Source organism: Loxodonta africana, chromosome 18, assembly GCF_030014295.1.
Source record: "Loxodonta africana isolate mLoxAfr1 chromosome 18, mLoxAfr1.hap2, whole genome shotgun sequence".
Classification (NCBI taxonomy): domain Eukaryota; kingdom Metazoa; phylum Chordata; class Mammalia; order Proboscidea; family Elephantidae; genus Loxodonta; species Loxodonta africana.
Genome location: NC_087359.1, coordinates 26,722,074 through 26,741,358, shown reverse-complemented (window position 1 = coordinate 26,741,358; position 19,285 = coordinate 26,722,074).

Sequence of the window (19,285 nt, the reverse complement as noted above, 5' to 3'; positions counted from 1 at the left end):
AGAACTTAAAGGGGCAGTGAGCCTAAATCAATGGTGATGAAAACAATATGGGTAGAGACAGTGAGAATGGTGACACAGTGTGAAGTATGTAACCAATGCTACCAAACTGTTCACGTAGAAATTGTGAATGGATGTATGTTTGGTTGTGTACATTGCCACTGAAAATAAATAAAATATTAAAAATAAATAAATACAAGCCCAGGGCCTTTATAAAGACACTAGGAACTTTTCAGATATCTCTGTGCAAGTTTTCAGTGACTGCTGCAGAAACCACCAGTCTACTACATTTGCCTGCATATAAAAGAGGTGGAAAAGAGAAGCTTGGAGGTTCCTACGGCTGAGGTGATCCTGGTCTTGCTTTCCCATTCACTGGTCTATTTAGTAATCTTCTCTTACAGAATGAATGGTGTCTTCCAAAAAGATACACTTAAGTCCTAAACCCTGGCACTGTGAACATGATCCTGTTTGGAAGCAGGGTCTGTAAAGATACTATCAGTTAACACGAGGTCATATTGGAATAGGGTGGGTCCTAACCCAGTCTGAGTGGTGCCCTTATAAAAGAGGATAAGAGCAGGGCTTCAAACCAGTTAAGAATGGTTCAGTAACTGCAACGTAAAGGAGGGCAGCAGATGGGCTCTATAGCCAAATCCATTGCCCTTTGGATTTCGACCCAAGTGGGATCAAAATCGTTTCAAGATGGCTGCCAAACGAACCGCTTTGAATGTGTCAGCTCTCCACAGTCCTGCCAATAATCCAATCTCCCTCATGGATCCAGAAAGTTTCAGGAGCCTGATGAGGAGATTGGATTACTGGTAGGACTATGGAGAGTTGACACACATTCAAAGTGGTGCTGTGTCGGCTGCCATCTTTGAGCGAGCATGGCTGTTTGTTTCCTACCGGGGTCAAAATCCCATGGGCAATAGATTTGGTTGCTCTCCAACCTATACACTGCCGTTGTTTTCTGTTGGCAATCACTGAACCATTCCGAACTGGTTCTAAGCCCTGGATAAAAGACACGGAGAGACAAAGAAGGGAGATGGCCATGCGATGACTGACATATGCTGCAGCTGCAAGCTAAGAACACCTGAGGCCACCAGGAGTTTACAGAGACAAGAAAAGATCTCCTAGAGCCATTGTAGTGAACTTGACCCAGCACCCTGAATTCAGACTACTAACCTCTACAACTGTGAGACAATACATTTCTGTTCTTTAAAGTTTTAAAAAAAAAAAAAAAAAGTTGACACAAAAGCAGGCTTCCAAAAGTCTACCCAAGTTGCTGGTAAATGTCTTCTCTGAAGAAACTGTTAAATTGCTTCCCAGTTTTCAGTGTTAAGGTCAGTGGGACATAGTGCAATGGGACATCATTGAGACTGTGGGTTTTACTATCAGTCAGGCTTTAGGGCTCTAACGTATCTGGCAAGCTAGGCCTGGTTTCCTTATTCATCAGCTGAGTTGGTTATTCTGAATCTTTTCAGTCTGAAATCTCCATCCATCTAAATTGTCCCTGTGCTTCTCTCATAAAGTGGGAAAGGACTTTAGAATATGGCCTTACAGGAACTGCAGCATGCTTGCTTCAGCCCAGATGAAGTATACACGTTAATTGCCTTATAATTATACATTCTAATACAGGTGGAGCCTGATTTTGTTTGCCAGTGGAGAAAGGAAGGGCCTCCACCTATACCACACAAATGTGGTTACTTCACCTTGTGCTTGTGGGTATTTATTTCAGCGCCAAAAAAAAAAAAAAAAAAACAGGTGAGAAAAGAGCCCTGACTGAGTGTTTAAGAAAGTCTGATAAGTGAACCAACCAGATGTTGTAGGTTGAGGGAAAGAGAAGATTCTAGAACTGACTATTCTCTTGACTATCACCTGACTTTTTTGTGTATTTCACACAGTACCCACACTGAACCTAGATTCCAAACTCCCATCAAATAAAATCATTAGGAGGAGATGAGTAGAAGCAAACACATCTCAGAGTGGAACTACCCCAGCTCAGCAGCCCACGGGGTGGGAATATCTCAATCCTTTCTGGAAATACTCTCCTTATCGTTTCCCTCCATTGGCCACCCTGATTCTTCACAAAGCTGTGCACTGCTCCTCTGCTTTATTTCTAAGATCTGGATGTGGGTAATGACCGTTCTAAAAACTCTGCCTGCCCACATGGCATCCATCCTTTAAGGCCCTGCTCAAATGCCAACAAACTCCAACGCTTGGCTGATCATTCTGGTCATGGCTCATCTCTCCCTTTCTGGTAGCCAGTGTTCCTATGATAACGTTTTGGGGACTCGGAGCTACTTTGATCTTGGCTTGTATTGTACTTGGGTCTTGCTTTAACACTTGCTGCAATGACAGATGAAGACAGCTCCTGGTGAGCACAGCCATGATCTAAGTTATACATCTTTCCCTCTCCCAAAGTACCGGGCCCCTTCCACAAAGTAGTAAATATCTTATAATTTAAATGATTTTTTAAATACAAATACGGTCTTGATCACTTTTTCATCTGTGTTGTCTCGCCACACCAAAAGTGAGTTTCAAAGTGCCCTGACTGGCTTCACGCTCCCTAGCTGTCCCTGGACAGAAAGAAACTAAGCAGTTGTGAAATCACCAAAAAGGTGGGGAGGAAGAAGGGAAAGAAAGGGAAGCCGGGCCTGAAATAATCCTCACTGAGTCACCATTTCCTGAATGATGGAGCTGACTGCTTCGGGGATCGGGAGAATGGAATCTAAGCACCCGCCCTCGCCCCTCGCCCGGTGCGGCGGCACCCTGGAGCTGGGCCGGGCCGGCACCCACGTGCTGGAGCGCCCCCCTGTGGCCCACCGCAGCCCCGGCCGCTCCCCGCCGACCACGCTCCCCGCGGCGGAAGAAACAAGAGACGCAGAAAGTTTCCGAGCCAGGCGGTTTGCGAAAGGTCGGAGCCGGGTCCCGAAGCCTCGCAGCGTGGGCGTGGCGGGAGCGGCGCCGAAACCGGCGGTGACGGCGAGGGGCTGGGGGCCCAGACGGTTCCGCGAGGGGCTCCAAGGTGTCCCGGGCGCCCCCGGCGGGGCTAGAGTCCTCCAGAGTCCGGGGCGAAGGGCTCTCCCGGCGCCCGACCTTACAGCGGAGGGCGAGCACCAGAAGGCTGGGCCCACAGCCAGGACCGGTGACACCTCCCACCCCCAGCTACCGGGCGCGGTTGGGGCTCTAGAGCTTGCTTTATTCCTGTTCTTAAGTGGAGGGAGGGGCGCGCGAAGTCCCTTTGGCTCATTATAATCCCCAACAATCTGGATTCCTGGGCGCCCCCCTCCCCCAGAGCCCACCTGGAGCCCACCGCCCCCACCCACTGCCGCCCTCCCCCACCTGGCTGGCAAGTGGAAACAGCAAACCTCCCTCCGCCTCCCCTTCCAGCCTCGGGTTTGCGAGGTAATGTTCCAACAGGATTTCCCTGCCGTCCGCAGTGGACCCGCCGGCCCGGGGAACGCGGCGCCCCGGGGCGGGGGACCTGGGCGGGAGAGGCCGGGCCCAGCGCGGCGCTTACCTCGTCCACGGTGAGCGGCATGCAAATCCGGTACTCCTTCAGCAGCATGGTCCTGGCGGCTGCCGACCCCCGGGGCGGAAAGCGGGGAGCGGCCCCCAGATCAACAAGGCTGCCGCCCAGGCGCAGGCGGGGCGCTCGGAGCCGGCCCGCGGAACACCCCGGCGGCGCTCTCACCTCCTGGCTGCCTCCTCTCCGCCCCAGAGCATGTCAAGGTTTCGGTCCGGGTGTTCGCCGCTCCTCCGCCTCTTGCCTCCCGGAACGCGGTGTTGCAAAGTCGGGGAGGGAGGGAGACCTGCTGGAAACGGTTCGGATCTGCAGCTCACGGCGGTAGGGGCGGCTGGAAGATCAGGACAAGCCCAGCGGCGGGCGCAGGAGGGGGAAAAAATCGGGATTTCCAAAAATGAGAACGAATGCACAAAAGTCACCCGCTTGATCTGCCTCCGAAACAAGAAAGGAACCTGGCGACCCCTCTCCGGCCAGTCGGCCCAATGCTAATGTCACCAGGAACACGTTACAGCCGAAGCCGGAGATGCTGACTTCCCAGACAAAGGCTCGCTCGGCTCCTCTCCGCGGGCGGTAAACAAGGTTTCCTTCTCTTTTTAGGGCCAGTCCCCGAGCCACTCCAGGGCTCGGCTGGGAGAGAAAAGGGAAGCCACCGCCGCCGCTCGCCTCTGCCGGCCGGGGTCACCGGTTCCTCCAAGCTCGACTGGCGGCTGCGAGGGGAGGGCGCGAGGAAGCTGGCGCCTTCCGCACGCTCCCCTCCCCCGAGTCCCTTCGCCCCGCGAGCGCCGTGCGTGCCCGCGAGTTTGCAGCCACGGCGCCGGGGCCGGAGAGTCCGCTGGAGCTGCAGTGTGCCTGGGGCCGCGGAGGTGGGTGCGGGAGGAGGGCGTGCGAGCGAGCGAGCGAGGCTGACATCAGCAGCGGCCGCAGCGGGGAGGGTAGCCCCATCCGGCCAATGGGGAAATGGCAAAGAATGTGGAGGATTTAAACAAAACAGCATGTCTCTCCCGGGCTGCTGCCAGACGGCCGGGCTGCTCCAGAGCCGAGGTTGGCGGGGACCGGGGAGGACTGGCCAAGGGGGCTCCCCTGGGCTCCTCCACCCTGTGAAGCTGTTCCGAAACGTGCCTTTGGTGCCACAGGGCTCCGTCCAGCCACTCTGGGAAGCTTCTGGTTTCAAGGTCCAGGCATGTGCCTTGATCTTGGGAAAAGGTCTTTACGAACACCCACCGCGAACATGTTCTCTCTGGTTCAGCAAAGCTAGTCCATTGCCTGGTTTCATAACTGGCTTGAGAGAGGGAGTCCTGGAACACCGACAAGTGCAGTGGTGTGAATGAAAACTCAGTACACACAGACCTGAAACACGAGGGAGTATGAACCCAGTGAACTCAAGGCAGCCTTTTACCTCTCCTGGCCCCGCTCGGCAGCAGTCCGAATGCAGGCATTGCGCAGCAACTGGAATGGGTTTTCCCGTCAGCACTCAAGTTCAAAAAGTCACAGTGAAATGTCAATGAAAATGCCTGGAGTGTTGGTATTTCATCCATATTAAACAGATCCCTTATTTTAACCACAAGAGGCACATTCTTCAGTTAGTCAGGAAGCAGCATGTAACTGCTGAAGTCTGTTTTTCATTTGTTTGGTATTTTTAAGCTTGTTTTTCCAAAAAGTTGCTGGATGAAAAAATGCATGGGGTGCCTGCATGCAGAATAACCTGTATGCATAATCTTTTCTAGAAAAAATATTCTCTAAAGTTCTGCAGCCAGTCATATAGTTTGGATGGCAATAAAGATGACCTCAATATTATAGTTATTTAAAATTATTATTAATAAATAATTAACCAATATAACAATGATGAGCTTATGGCAAAAATCATCCAGATGGCTGAGGAAAATGTATAGCTGTGTTAACATGATACAAAGCCTGCTAGAAAAATGACATCCTATATCCAGCTTATACTTCAGTGAAAACTATTTTCTAGATAAATGCTTCCCAGAGTTGGCTCAGAAAGATTCATAGCAACTAATTAAAACTAAACCAAATTCCTCGAGGTGGAGAATCTAAATTTGACACTGTAGTGTTGAATAATAAAATAACACAGTGAAAGCCTGTGATACGGAAAGAAGCTCAAGCTGTTTTTCTTTTTTCGGCTTCTTACTTGAAAACAAGTGTAGTGGCTTCGCTTCTGGCACCTAATATTCTTCCCAGAGGCAGTGAGCGAACGTACTGGCGAGCCAAACAGGCGAGTGCACAGGCGCACACCCACACCCACACGACCATCAGAATATGTAGGCTCTATTCCTGGCTTCCTGGACACCTCCAGACATAGAAAATGGATTCTGCAACGATGTATTTTACTGATAGGTAGTACAGATGAGGAACGACTCTGAATTTCACACTGTAATATGTTACCCTCCCTTGTGCTCATTGTTGAAAGCTGACCTCTCCACCAGACTTCTCCTTTTTATGCAGTCCATTCTGCGTGCCTGATCACATTTACCTAGTTAATGTGACCCTGGCAGGAGGTTCGAGGCACTGAATCTACCTTTGCCCACGTTATCCTCTTACCCTTCCATGTCCCTGCCCAGGGCCGATTTCCTTGGCTGGAGATGGCCTCCACTTTTCTACCTTGACCCTTCCACTCTTGCCCCACCCACCGTGGCACCAGTTTGAAGCAGGTCATTGACAGTCTATGATTTGGATGGTGTGTGTTGGATGGATTAGGGGCAGGACACCAGGAAGGAGGTTATTATATAATAGTCCAGGAGCCATACAGGGGAGGTCTGAGCTAGACAGAGGATGAATTGAAAAGATCTGGGTAGGACTTGGGGGTGCACTGGTGGTATTCACTACCACAGTGGGGTTGGTGAAGGGTGGGGGGGGGGGCATAAGCAGTGTATGGATTACACCTCAGAGAAAACAAAAATCCTCACAACTGGACCATTAAGCAACTTCATGATAAACGGAGAAAAGACTGCAGTTATCAAGGATTTCATTTTACTTGGATCCACAGCCAAAGCCCATGGAAGAAGCAGTCAAGAAATCAAAGGACACACTGCATTGGGCAAATCTGGTGCGAAAGACCTCCTCTTTAAAGTGTTAAAAAGCAAAAATGTCACTTTGAGGACTAAGGTACGCCTGACCTAAGCCATGGTGTTTTCAATCGCCTCATATGCACGTGAAAGCTGGGCAATGAATAAGAAAGACCGAAGAAGAATTGATGTTGCTGAATTATGGTGTTGGCGAAGAATATGGAATATGCCATGGACTGCCAGAAGAACAAACAAATCCACCTTGGAAGAAGTACAGCCGGAATGCTCATGGAGAGACTTTGTATCACACTTTGAACATGTTATCAGGAGGGACCAGTCCCTGAAGAAGGACATCTTGCTTGGTAGAGGGTCAGCCAAAAAGAGGAAAACCCTTAACAAGATGGATTGATACAGTGGCTGCAACAATGGGCTCAAGCGTAACAATTGAGAGGATGGCACAGGACCTGACAGTGTTTCGTTCTGTTTTACGAAGGGATGCTATAAGTTGGAACCCACTCCAAGGCACCTAAGGACAACAACATTCATTTCATTCATAATTCACACAAAGGAGGGAGAGTGCCACCTACTGGTCAAACATGATTCTTTTAAAAATATTTTAAGTCATCCCAGCAAATATGGCAAGGAGAATTGTATCCTTGTTTCTTTTCAACCCACAGAGTCCCCAGTATCTATTTACAAAGAGCCCTGAAGGTATTGCCATCATTATTATGGATGGTAGTGAAGTTCCATAAACAACATGCAATCTACAGTTACTGATGGGGTCACAAAGAATAAAAAGAGAAATAAAAAATAAAGTTACCAGACAGGAATGATATCACCAAAAGGAAAAGAATATTAGGCTGTGAATATCTGTGACAGCATATATTCTCAGATTAAGTGACAACCTCTGAAAGCCAAGGTTCTCAGAACGGGAGTGGGTATGATCGGGGGGAGATGAGGGGTGGCCAGTGGGAGAAGTATGCATCAAAATTAAAATCATTTGAAGAGCATTTTCAACCTGCTGCCTTCACTCGCATTCTGATGACACTCCCTCTCCCAATGCGACTTCTCAGTCAGTGGGTCCTGACCCACTTTTGTAAACAGCCTCTGAAAGAAGAGTATAGCAACAACAGTTTTTGTGACTCTATTCACATCATTTTTTATTCTGGTATCTCTGGTACTTCTAAAGCAAAACATAGTTCTTCCCACCCTCCTCTTTCCTATCCACTGTTTCTAAGGCCTACAGCTTCTTCAAGGCCCATCCCAAGTGTTAATTCCCATACAGAGCCATTCTAGATAACTCTGTCTTTCTAGACAACCGAGAACACATTATCTATTCATTTTGGTTCTTGTTTGTATTCAAGTGTGGCCTTTATATACAATGCCATATAGAATATTGTACGTGTTTCACCTTAGTTATCTAGTGCTGCTGTAACAGAAATACCACAACTAGGTGACTTTAACAAAGATAAATTTATTTTCTCACAGTCTAGTAGGCTAGAAGTCCAGATTCAGGGCGTCAGGCTTTCTCTCTCTGTGGGCTCTGGAGGAAGGTCCTTCTCAACAATCTTCCCCTGAACTAGGAGCTTCTCCATGCAGGAACCCAGGGTCCAAAGGACACACTCTGCTCCTGGCACTGCTTTCTTGGTGGTATGAGGTCCCGTCTCTCTGCTCGCTTCTTTCTTTTATATGCCAAAAGAAATTGGTCCAAGACACAATCCAATCCTGTAGATTGAGTCCTGCCTCATTAAAATAACTGCCACCTCTTCTCCCTGATTAACATCATAGATGCAGGATTTACAACACACAGGAAAATCATATCAGATCACAAAATGGTGGACAATCACACAATACTAGGAATCATGGCCTAGCCAAATTGATGCATGTATTTCTGGTGGATACAATTCAATTCATGACACACCTCTTCTCCAACTGCAAGAAACTTTGGAGAAACTTACTTTCAACCTATCAAAATCAGGGTTAAGAAGAGAGGAGGAAAACCAAACAGTAGCACACAGGTTTCCCCTTGTCATCCCCACACTCAGTTTTATATTACCAAAGGAGCCCTCTATAAAGTCATTAAGTCCAGCCTACACTCCAAAAAGGGGACTTTATACGTATTTATTTTTATTTATTTTATAGCTTGACTTACAATCCAATACTATGTTATTTATTTTCTTGCTCAAATTGTTCCAGCTCAGGCCGTTTGTGGCTCTTTCATGTTGGCTCCTGTGTCTTTTTAAAGGGCACTTTTTGAAAATCGGGGGTCTGGTGGTACAGTGATTAAGGACACTTGGCAGTTCAAATCCACCAGCCACTCCTTGGAAACCGTATATGGCAATTCTACTCTGTCCTATATAGGGTTGCTGAGTCAGAATCAACTCAACGGCAACAGGTTTGTTTTGGTTTGGTTTTTTTTTTTAAATCAACTGTTATGCTTTGTAATGAATTTTTTGCTTTACTAAATATTGTTTTATTCTAGCAAATTCTAACTATAAGTGTGTGTGTGTATGTTTAAATACCTATATGCCTGACCTTGTTAGATTACTATACAAATGTTCTTTCTCCATAAAACTTCACAAAGCAAGTCCCAAAGGCAATTCCTATGGGTAGACCCATTTATCAGGACTCTAATAAATACAAAGAATGTCTTTGATGTGTAATTGCTTCTAGCCCTGCAGTAAATGCTCATAAAATAAAAATGATTTGACAATGATGTGGTACAAATTGCTTTACATAGGGGAAAAAACATGGAAGTTCTGTGGCCGAAGGTGTAGTTAAATATATTTTTTTTAATAAATAAGCCAGTAATGAATTAATCAGTTTTACTTTTTGTTGTATTCCCTATGTTTACAGGAATTAGCAAAACAGTGGAATATTCTGGGATGAAATGAAAGGCCTAACTTTTCTCGCTGTCTTTTAGATACCTGCAGAATGGCCTAGGAGAAAAAACACAGGCTTAAAACCATGCTACCATAGTTACTGATTCCTCATTTCATGAGACCTAAGTCTGTCATTGTGACCTTCTTTTGGGAGGGAAGCCCAAGCCGGTATTTTGTTCACACTGAGACTATGTATAACGTATATCCACTAGAGAGAAATTCTAGTGATGAAAGAAGACTTTGTCCTTGAAACTGAGTGCTCTTAAAGAGGAGGAAATTCTGTAACTATAATCTATTGTAGTTCTTTACTGCCAAAGCACATTTGACCTAGGATCATCAACTGATGTCAACACAGATCTTGAAACTGTGTTTCATAGCTATGTAGTGCCATAAAGATGACATGTAATTTGACTTTTTATGGAACGTTTTAAATGTTACCAGGGAGAAAAGACAGATAACTGTATTTGCTATTTTAGAAGTATGTAATCATTTATATCAAAACCCCAGATTAAAGATTGCTGAGGTGACTACAGTAAGCTGAATAATGGTCCTCAAAGCTATCAGCTCCTAATCTCTGGAACCTGTAAATGTTACTTTATATGGAAAATGGGTCTATGCAGATGTGATTAAGGATTTTTTTAGATAATGAGATTATCCTGAATTATCCAAGTATAATCACAAGTGTCTGTATAAGACAGAAGCAGAGATTTGACACACATAGGAGAAGACAACGTGACCACAAAGGCAGAGAATGGAGTGCTGCAGCCACAAGCCAAGGAATGCTGGCCACCAGAAGCTAGAAAAGGCCAGCACTGGATTCTCCTTTAGAGCCTCCATAGGCATCATAGCCTTGCCACACCTTGATTTCAGCCCAGAATACTGAGGCTTCAGACTTTGGAATTCTGGCTTCCAGAACTAAGAGAATAAATTTGTTGTTTTAAGCCACTAGGAAATTAACACAGCAACTTAGGTATGATTTTATTCACCTGACATAACTGCACTTGACATGAAGTAATTCCAACATACAACCAAGATATTTACTCAAAGATAAAATACAATGTAATTTTCTTTTCATTTCCTTTTTTCTTGGTCTTTCCTTAGAATCGAGAGTGGCAAGATTTTACTTCCTTTACTTTGGACACATCATCAGGAAAGACCAATAGCTAGAAAAGGACATCATGTTTGGTACAATAGAGGGCCAAGAAAAACAAGGGAAACCCTCAATAAGACGGACTGACACAACAGTCACCACAATGGATTCAAACATACCAACGATCACGAAGATGGTGCAGGACCAACGTTTCCTTCTGTTATAAAGTCCACATGAGCGGGAGCCACCTCAATGAGAACTAACATCAACAATTTTCTTTACAAAATGACTCACAACAGATTTGAAAAAAGCAAGTCTTCCAACTGCCTTTAAGATAGGCAATTTACAAAAACAAGTATTTTAGGCACAACACTGCCGGGACAATTCTGTAATGTAAGCCTCAGGCTTTAGTACCATCGATATGCTAATGACTCCCAAGTTCAAATCTCCCCTTAACTTCAAATTTGTATATCCACTTGCCTTCTCAACTCACCACTTGGATATCCAGTAGGCATCTCAGAATTAACATATCCAAAACTGAGCTCCTGCTCTTTCCCCCTGACGTCTCCGTAAACAGCGACTCCATCCTTCCAGACGCTCAGGCCAGAAGTCTTGCAGAATTACTCGACACCTCTCCTCTCAGACTCGACATCTAATCCATAGAAATTCCCATCTTGGCTCTATCCTTGGATATATCCAGATCTAACCAATCCTTACCATTTCCACCACTTCCACCCTAGTTCAAGTATCTTAGTTATCTAATGCTGCTGTAACAGAAATACAAGTGGATGGCTTTAGGTCCAAATGCAGGGTGCCAGCTCCAGGGGAAGGCTTTTTCTCTCTGTTGGCTCTAGGGGAAGGTCCTCGTCATCAATTGTCACCAGTCTAGAAGCTTCTCGGTGCAGGGGCTCTGGGTCCAAAGGACGTGCTACTCTCCTGGCTCTTGTTTCTTGGTGGTATGATGCCCCCATGTCTCTCTGCTCTCTTCTCTCTTTTATATCTAAAGAGAGATTGACTTAAAACACAACCTAATCTTATAAACTGAGTCCTGCCTTATTAACATAACTGCCTCTAATCCTGCCTCATTAACATCATAGAGATAGGATTTACAACACAGAGAAAAATCACATCAGATGACAAAATGGTGGACAATCACACAATACTAGAAATCATGGACTAACCAAGGTGATACACAATTTGGGGGGGGGACACAATTCAATCCATAATATTCCATCCTTTGACCCCTCAAAATTCACGTCCTTTTCACATGTGAAACACACTCACCCCACCATATCATAGCAAAAGTCTTAAATCAACTCCAAGTCCAAAATCCAAAACTTCCTCTTCATCTGTGATATCTAGAATACAAGTTACCTGCTTCCGAAGTACAATGGCAGAACAGGCACAAGCTAGACACTTCCATTACAAATGGGAGAAACTGGAGGGAAAGAAGGGATAACAGGCACCAAGCAAGTCAACAGAACACATTACATTAACCTTTAAGCCTTGAAAATAATCCTCTGTTCTCTGAGACCATTTATACAATGGCCCTGCCCTCCAGACCCTAGGTATTGGCCACACTCTTCAGACTCTGGGTGGATATCCCTAGGCCCTGGGCTTCAGCTAGACCTTCCAGGCCCACTGGAATGGCAACTCTGCTCACTCAGCTTTGGGCAGCATCTTTTCCTAGTCCATCTGAGTAGTGACTCCACCCTCTGAGACCCCAGAGGTCCCTACTTTTTAAGACTGAAGCAGCTCTGCTTCCTGTGTTCCTTGTTTCTTCAGCTTCTCCTTCCTGATTCCTTGGCCTCTTGGCCCCTTGAGCCTCACTGCCCACATCTGCCCTGCTGGGGCAAGTGTTCCAAAGCTCTTTAGCTTCACCAACAAGTGTCTAGATGCACCCCACATCACCAATAAACTTTGGCTGTAAGGCACTCAGCTCTCTTGAGCCATGGGTTGGGAAGCCTAGCTCCACAGATAAGTACCTGCTGGCACCCTACTCTGCCAGGAAGCCTCCTGCCAAAGGCACTCAATTTTCTCACTCCGTGGGTCAGTTCCAGCACTGTCTCACGCTCGTCTTCTGGTTCTGCTGCTGCCGGTTCTCTGCTGCTGCCAATTCTCTGCTGCTGTTTCTCACCAACCGCACCATCTCCAATATAAGAGTTCTCTTCATTTCTTTGAGTTCTCACCAGAACTGTCTTTGATGTCCACAATTCCACCAACAGTCTCTTCAAGGCAATCTAGGCTTTTACTATTAGGTACTTTAAAACTCTTCAAGCCTCTATCCATTCAGTTTCAAAACTGCTTCCACATTTTAGGTATTTGTTACAGCAGTACTCCACTCTCTCGGTACCAAATGCTGTCTTAGTTATCCTGTGCTGCTGTAATAGAAACACCACAAGTGGATGAACTTAACAAAGAGAAATTAATTTTCTCACAGTCTAGGAGGCTAGATGTCCAAATTCAGGGTGCTAACTCCAGGGGAAGGCTTTCTCTCTCTGTCTGGCTGTTGTCATCAATCTTCCCCAGTCGAGGAGCTTCTCAGCAAAGGGACCCTGGGTTCAAAGGACACACTATTCTCCTGGCTCTTGTTTCTTGGTGGCATGAGGTCCCTGTATCTCTCTGCTGGCTTCTCTCTTCTATACTTCAAAAGAGATTCATTTAAGACACAACCTAATCTTGTAGATTGAGTCCCGCCTCATTACCATAATTGCCCCTAATCCTACCTCATTAATATCATAGACGTAGGATTTACAACACACAGGAAAATCACATTAGATGACAAAATGGTGGACAATCAGACAATACTAGGAATCATGGACTAACCACGATGACACATAATTTTGGGGGGTACACAATTCAATCCATAACATCCAAGGCCCCATTATTTTTCTTCTGGAATACTGCAATAACCTCCCAACTAGTCTCCTAGTTTTTCCCCAGTCTTGTCACCACACTGAACCCAAAGTGAGTCTTTTAATATGGAAGTCAGCTCATGGCACTCTTTTTTCCCAAACCCCCATTGGTGTCTGTCTTAGGTATCAAGGGCTGCTATAACAGAAGTACCACAAGTGGAGGCTTTAACAAAGAGAGATTTATTCTCTCACAGCCTAGGAGGCTAGAAGTTCTAATTCAGGGCACCAGTTCCACAGGAAGGCTTTCTCTCTCTATCAGCTCTGGGAGAAGGTCCTTGTTATTAACCTCCTCCTGGTCTAGGAGTTTCTTAGCACAGGGATCCTGGGTCCAAAGGACACGCTATTCTCCTGCCTCTTCTTGCTTGGTGTCAGAGAGGTTCCTTTGTCTCTCTGCTCCCTTCTCTCTTTTATATCTCAAAAGAATTGACTGACGATACAACCTAATCCTGTAGATTGACTCCTGCCTCATTAACATAACTGTCTCTAATCCTGCCTCATTAACATCATAGAGATTAGGATTTATAATAGTATAATCACATCAGATCACAAAATGGTGGACAACCTCTCCATACTAAGAATCATGGCCTAGTCAAGTTGATACACATTCTTGAGGGACACAATTCAACCACGACAGCATCCCATCTCATTTGCTTAAAAATCGAGTGCTTACAACGGTGCAAAGGTTAAATGCTCAGCTGCTAACAGAAAGTCTGGTGGTTCAAAACCACCAGCTGCTCCACAGGAGAAAGGACCTGGCAATCTGCTCCCATAAAGATTGTTGTTGTTTTATATGTGAGAAACTGACTTGATTTGTAAACTTTCACTTAAAGCACAATAAATTATTTTTTTAAAAAAAGATTGTTGTTGTCCGTTAGGTGCCGTTGAGTCAGTTCCCACTCATAGCAACCCTATGTACAACAGAATGAAACACTGTCTGGTCCTACGCCATCCTCATGATCATTGCTATGCTTGAGCCCACCCTTTTAGCCACTGTGTCAATCCATCTCATTGAGGGTCTTCCTCTTTTTTGTTGACCCTCCACTTTGCCAAGCATGATGTCCTTCTCCAGGGACTGGTCCCTCCTGATAACACGTCCACAAGTATGTGAGAAGAAGTGTGACCATCCTTGCTTCTAAGGAGCATTCTGGCTGTACTTCTTCCAAGACAGGTTTGTTCATTCTTTCGGCAGTCTATGGTATATTCAACATTCTTCACCAACACCATAACTCAAAGGCGTCAATTCTTCTTTGGTCTTTCTTATTCATTCTCCAGCTGTCACAGGCATATGAAACAACTGAAAACACCATAGCTTGGGTCAGGCGCAAAACTTACATCTTTGCTTTTTAACACTTTAAAGGGATCTTTTGCAGCAGATTTGCCCAATGCAATGCATCATTTGATTTCTTGACTGCTGCTTCCATGGGTGGGGACCGTGGATCCAAGTAAAGTGAAATCCTTGACCACTTCAATCTTTTCTCTATCATGACGTTGCTTATTGCTCCAGTTGTGAGGATTTTTGTATTCTTTATGTTGAAGTGCAATCCATACTGAAGGCTGCAGTCTTTGATCTTCATCAGTAAGTACTCAAGTCCTCTTCACTTTCAGCAAGCAAGGTTGTGTCATCCGCATATCGCAGGTTGTTAATGAGTCGTCCTCCAACCCTGATGCCCCATTCTTCTTCATATTTTTACCAGAATAAGGTTCTTGCCTCTCACTGGTCAAGAATGAGCAGGTAAGGCATGTAGTTTTCCACACGAGTAAAATTTTATTGAAGAGGCTTGTAAGCGGAGACGAGGAAGGCCTAGAGCAACGCTTACCCTCATCTCACAGAAGACAGGCCTGAGTTTTTAAAAGTTCTTGGGCGGGAAAAGATTCATGTTTATTCATAGGCACAGGCGGGGATATGTTAACTAAGGTGTGCACGCAGTAACTTTCCAAGATGGCTCCTATCCTGGAGGCCTCTGGGATTTGTAGCAGGACTTACTATGGGGTGTCAGGCCTGCGCAGTCTCCCACTCTCCAGGCTCGATTCCCTGGCTGGGGCTGTAGCCCCTCACTGCCCCTGGTGGAAGGTCACACATTGGTCACCGGTGGATGTTCTGCACATGTCCCTGGGCCTGGTTTTTTCCAGCTGCTTCTGAAAGGCAACTTTAAAGAAGTTTGTGGAGTATTTTTAGATACCCTGCCCTACTGTTCTGGGGAATGGCTTTGTTTCTGCGCCTTGCCTCATTTCTTGTTACTTTGTTTGTAGATTTGGGGGCCCCTGTTCCTTGTCTTACTAAGTCTCTAGGTTCCACAGTCAGCCCCCTATTACCTCCCTTACAATATAGTCTATTTCTTTTACTTGTTTCTCCTCTAACCACACCAGTCTCTTCGCTATTTTTCAGACAGGCACCCTCTAATCTCAGGGTTTTTGCTCCCTGTCTCAATATTGCCCAGCTTCTCAGATTATTTGCTCAGCATACAGATTGAATAAGTATGTTGAAAGGATACAACCCTGATGCACACCTTTTCTGACTTTAAACCAGGCAGCATCCCCTTGCAAAAGTCTGTTTGAACATTGATCTATGTACAGGTTCCACATGAGCACAATTAAGTGTCCTGGAATTCCCATTCTTCCCAATGTTATCCATAACTTGTTGTGATCCACATAGTTGAATGTCTTTGCATAGTCGATAAAACACAGGTAAACATCCTTCTGGTATTCTCTGCTTTCAGCCAGGATCCATCCAACATCAGCAATGATATCCCACGTTCCACCTCCTCTTCTGAATCTGGCTTGAATTTCTGGCAGTTCCCCGTAGATGTACTGCTGCAACTGCTTTTGAATGATTTTCACCAAGATTTTACAGTCTAAGAAACACCATGGGGCAGTTTTACTCTGTCCTATAAGGTTGCTATGAGTCAGAATCGATTTGATGGTCAAGTTGTTTCAATCTCATCTCCTACAACTCTCATCCTTACTCATTCTGGTCCAGTCACTCTTACCTCCTATTCTTCTTCAGACAAGCCCAGCATGATGTGATGGTTCTCATCTCAGGATTCTTGCACCTGCTGGAGCCTTTGCCTGCAATGTTCATTCCTCAGATATCTGCAAGACTTGCTCACTTACCTACCACAGACCTAGGCTCAGTGTCACTAGTGATGTCTTCCTTGACCACCTCCTGAACACTTATCACCCCCGGCACATATTTACATGATTATTTTCTATCTTCCCCATTAGAATGTTCACTTCACAATGGCAAGAACTTTGGGTCTGATAGGTGCCCATCCACTAGGTGTGAATGTGCTCGAAATGCCAAAAATGGTGAAAAAATATACTTAACATAAAACACCAAAAAAAAAAAAACCCGGCGCCGTCAAGTCGATTCCGACTCATAGCAACCCCACAGGACAGAGTAGAACTGCCCCGTAGTTTCCAAGGAGCGCCTGGCGGATTTGAACTGCCGACCCTTTCATTAGCAGTCGTAGCACTTAACCACTACGCCACCAGGGTTCCCATACTTAACATAGTGATTCAAATATGAATACATTATTTTCAATCATGTAATATACATCACCAGTGTTCTTTCTGAATAAACTCCTGTTTCAAATCAACATTTACCCTCATCTTTTAGATATTTTTTTCCTCCGCTGCCAATTTTTCCCTTTTAAAACCAAATTCTTTCTCACGAAGTCAGATTTAATCTCAGACTCACTCAAATAAAAAGAATCTTTCTGTAATACAGAACTTGTGCCTATTTTCTCTGACCATTGCTCAGACTTCTACTAAGGGCCTTCTTTATTTACTCAAATTTAATTTCTTGTTTTCCTCTGCAAGCTTTTCTTTACATTTCAATTTGTTTTCATTTTCCATTAGCTCCAAACCTACCAAGTAACGGCCTCAGCTTTGGTTTGGGAGCTTCTTAGAGTTTTCTCCACAACCTGCTTGCCTCTTTCTAAGTCCCTCCTTCCACTTTATTTAGTTTTAATAAATTAGGTGTACAGAAGAATTGTGCATGAAGTACAGAGTTCCTTTTACCACCACTCCCCACCCCCCACATTGTTTCTCCTATTAACATCTTGCATTCCTGCTTCCACTTTATTTATTTATTTAAATTCTGGAGACCATAAGCCTGTCTACTCCTTCACACTTCTGTTACTTTTTGTCTTTTCAAAGTCTTCAAGCAAAATTGAGACCTTCAGATCCCTTTGTCTACTCTAGTCAAAGCAACTTCACACAGAATATAGAGCCAGAAATTATCTCAGCCTAGTATATCTCAACAACACTAGCCCCTAGAATGCATCTGAGAAATCTGTAGGGGTATTTGGGTTGCCACCATCATCTGGGGTCAGGGGGACATGCTATGTAATTGGCATGCCAGACGTTCTGCAATATAACAAGCCTATACCAAAAAACCAAACCCAGTGCCGTCGAATCGATCCGGGGTTTTTTTTATAACAAGCCTACACACAAAAAAAAATTACCCTTGTTTCATCATACTTTTAAAGTCCCAACAGACATTCAGGTAGGTGAAAAACCTGCTTTGGATTATCTGAGCCCTAGAGGCCTTTAACACCATTTTACAGGACAAACTTTTTTTTTTCCTTGCAGTTTTAATAAGTTAAATTTTCTATGAATTCTGTGTGCAAAACAAGGAAGGTTATACTTTGATATATTCAGAATTTTACCCAAGAAGCTTTTCGTCATTTTGGAAAAATCATGCAGCCAACAGCAAGCTTTTATGATGCTTGAAGCACCAATAGACACACCTATTGCAGTTGTGGCTCTTACATTCACAGGCCTGTGCATGGGGGCAAGTCAAGGATTACTTCTTTGATTTTCTACTGTACACATACTTTTAGCTTTATATTGTGAAATATGTATTATTTTGCTATTCTTAAATGTGTTTCTCCTTTACACGTCATCTTTTTTTTATAAGTTATGCGTGTAAATGGGTTATGTTATCCATGTTTTTCATTTAAAAAAAAAACCCAGTGCCTTCGATTCGATTCCGACTCATAGCGACCCTATAGGACGGAGTAGAACTGGCCCAGAAAGTTTTCAAGGAGCGCCTGGTGGATTCGAACTTAAAAAGATCTGTTCAGGACATACAGAGCCCTGGTGGCACAGTGGTTAAGAGATTGGCTGCTAACCAAAACGGTCAACAGTTCGAATCCACCAGCTGCTCCATGGAAGCCCTATGTACTCTGTCCTATAGGGTCACTATGAGTCGGAATTGACTCAGTGGCAGTGGGTTAGTCAGGACACGGATAGGGGAGGGCTGTTGATTAAACTGAGAACCACTAACATAGTTCAGTGAATAATGGGAAATTGAGGCCAAGATAAGACATGTGACTTGGGTAGGATATTGTCACATTCTTTAGTATAACAGGTAGATCACTCCAAGATTTCCACTTTGTTTCCCCAGCTACTGTTGCCAGCCATTTTAACCTTGCCACACACAACCTGTTTACCACTCTCAAGGATTCTCAGCTCACCTGGAATCAAAGCTATTTTAAAAGGATCAAAAAAATAGTTTGTCATGTAGAACAGAGTTCGATTCTAGGGCTTAATTATACACAGGTTTTCATCTTCTTGAATAGTGAGGCCACAAGGACAAATGGTACAGGTAATAATAAAACGTGTACTGTTCCTAAGAATTTAAATGGCAGCCTCACATATATGATCTCATTTGATGCTCACAAGAGTCCTGTGTTGTTGTTAGGTGCCACTGAGTCAGTTCTGACTCACAACAGAACAAAACACTACCTGGTCCTGCGCCATCCGTACAATCGTTGCTATGTTTGAGCCCATTGTTGAAGCCACTGTGTCAATCCATCTCGTTGACAGGCTTCCTCTTCTTTGCTGACCCTCTA